The sequence below is a fragment of the Triticum aestivum genome, chromosome 2D (genome assembly GCF_018294505.1).
Source record: "Triticum aestivum cultivar Chinese Spring chromosome 2D, IWGSC CS RefSeq v2.1, whole genome shotgun sequence".
In the NCBI taxonomy this organism is placed as follows: domain Eukaryota; kingdom Viridiplantae; phylum Streptophyta; class Magnoliopsida; order Poales; family Poaceae; genus Triticum; species Triticum aestivum.
The window spans coordinates 257297427-257300494 of record NC_057799.1 but is presented as its reverse complement, the minus strand read 5'-3'; positions in this window follow the sequence as shown (position 1 = coordinate 257300494).

Below are 3068 nucleotides of genomic sequence, written 5' to 3'. Positions count from 1 at the left end.
TGTGTTTCAGCATCAGAAATAGAAATATCATTTGGATTCTTAGGTGTCTATAACAGGTTCACTCGAAGCATGCAAAGTCATATCATCTTTCTTTTTCTTTTTTAGAAGGACTAGGTGCACCCTCTTAGGACAACCCTCAGGATACAAAGGTTCCTGAGTCATATTACTACCTCTAGTCATAACTCTAATAGCATGATCAATATTCTTATTATTCAACTCATTCAACAAATCATTTTGTGCCTTGATAACTTGTTCTACTTGAATTTTTTACCATGGAAGCATGTTTACTAATGATCTTGAGATCATTAATAGTTCTATAAATAATTCACCAGAGCAGTCAAGCATATAAGCATTACGTTTCAATTGTCTACTAACATATGCATTGAAGTTTTCTTGTTTAACAATAAAGTTATCAAATTCATCGAAGCATTGACTAGCAAATTTATTACGAGAAATATCACCTTCATCAAATCTATAGAGAGAATTTACCTCTTCTACCTGTGTCAGGTTATCAGGACCATGTATTTCTTCAATAGGTGGTAAATTCTTAATATCTTCAGCTTTAATACCTTTTTCTTTCATAGATTTCTTTGCCTCTTGCATATAATCAGGACTGAGAAAAAGAACACCTCTCTTCTTCGGAGTTGGCTTAGGAGGTGGTTCGGGAAGAGTCTAATCATTATCATTACTCAATATATTATTCAATAGCACTTCAGCTTGTTCAATAGTTTGTTCCTGAAAACACAACCAGGACAACTATCTAGGTGGTCCCTAGAAGCATCGGTTAGTCCATTATAAAAGATATCAAGTATTTCATTTTTCTTGAGAGGATGATCAGGCAAAGCATTAAGTAATTGGAGAAGCCTCCCCCAAGCTTGTGGGAGACTCTCTTCTTCAATTTGCACAAAGTTAAATATTTCCTGTAAAGCAGCTTGTTTCTTATGAGCAGGGAAATATTTTTAGAGAAGTAGTAAATCATATCCTGGGGACTATGCACACAACCAGGAGCAAGAGAATTAAACCATAACTTAGGATCACCCTTTAATGAGAAAGGAAACAACTTAAGAATATATTAATAGCGATTTTTTCCTCATGAGCAAGTAGGCTGGCTATATCATTCGATTTAGTAAGATGTGCCACAACAGTTTCAGATTCATAACCATGGAAAGGATCAGATTCAACCAAAGTAATTAAGTCAGGATCGACTGAGAATTCATAATCCTTATCAGTAACAAAGATAGGTGAAGTAGCAAACTTAGGATCATATTGTATTCTAGCATTCAAAGATTTTTCTTTCCACTTGCATAGTAATTTCTTAAGATCCTCTCTATCCTTACAAGCAAGAAATTCCCTAGCTACCTCTCCATCCATAAAGTAACCCTCAGGCATAACAGGCAATTCATATCTAGGAGAGCTAGGTCTACCAGGTGTTTCAAAGTGTTCAGTTTCAATAATTTCATCAGTTTCAGAAATATCATCAGTTTCAGCATTCTCAATATTTCTAGCTATAGCAGAAGAAATTCACCCAGTGGCATATTATTATCAAGCAAAATAGTAGTATCATCATAAGCATCATGCATGGCAGAAGTAGCATCATCAATAACATGAAACATATCAGAATCAATAGCAGGTGTAGGTGTAGCAAGCTTACTCAAAACAGAAGGTGAATCAAGTGCAGAGCTAGATGGCAGTTCCTTAACTCCCCTCGTAGTAGAGGGAAAAAATCTTGGTTCCGGTATCTTTCAGATTCCTCATAGTGATCAACAGATATAAATCCCAAGTGACTCAGAGAATAGAGCTATGCTCCCCGGTAATGGCGCCAGAAAAAGGCCTTGATAACCACTACTGCAGGATGCTGCTAACGCGACACTACGATCAGAGACCCTTCGAGGAAACTATGTACGATGCATTAATCACAAACAAGGATGTAAAAAACCGTCAAAAAGATGCAAAACATTTGCGATGGCGGAGACATCAAACACGGTTCATATTTTAGTTATGTGTGCGATTCAGGGCATACGTTGATCCGGAAGAACTGTTTGCGATGAGGCAGATGTAACGCCCACGATGCGGCTATATCTCCCACGTGTCGAGGCACGACTTAGAGGCATAACCGCATAGTGGTTTTGTCGCAAGAAGGGTCATCTTCACACAATCCCATGTAATGAACAAGAATGGGATAAAGAGTTGGCTTACAATCGCCACTTCACACAATACATAAATATAATTCATACATCATCCAAAATACAAACATATAGACCGACTACGGTCAAGATCCAGATGAAAATAAGACAACCCCAAACGCTAGATCCCCGATCGTCCCAACTGGGCTCCACTACTGATCATCAGGAAAAGACACATAGTAACGACCACGTTCCTCATCGAACTCCCACTTGAGATCGATCCCATCATCTGCACTGGCATCGTCGGCACCTGCAACTGTTTTGGTAGAATCTGTGAGTCACGAGGACTCATCAATCTCACACCCGCGAGATCAAGACTATTAAGCTTATAGGAAAGGAAGGTGTAATGAGGTGGAGCTGCAGCGGCAATAAGCATATATGGTGGCTAACATACGCAAAAGAGAGCGAGAAGAGAAGCAACGGAACGGACGTCATCTAGCAATGACCAAGAAGTGATCCTGAACTCCTACTTACGTCATACATAACTCAGACCGTGTTCACTTCCCGGACTCCGCCGAGAAGAGACCATCACGGCTACACACACAGTTGATGCATTTTCATTGGGTCAAGTGACAAGTTCTCTACAACCGGACATTAACAAATTCCCATCTGCCTCATAACCGCGAGCACGGCTTTCGAAAGATAATACCCTGCAGGGGTGTCCCAACTTAACCCATCATAAGCTCTCACGGTCAACGAAGGATAAACCATCTCCCGGAAAGACCCGATCAGTCTCGGAATCCCGGTTTACAAGACATTTCGACAATGGTAAAACAAGACCAGCAAAGCCCCCGAATGTGCCGACAAATCCTGATAGGAGCTGCACATATCTCGTTCTCAGGGCACAACGGATGAGCCAGACGTCGGGTTGGCATAGACCCTGGT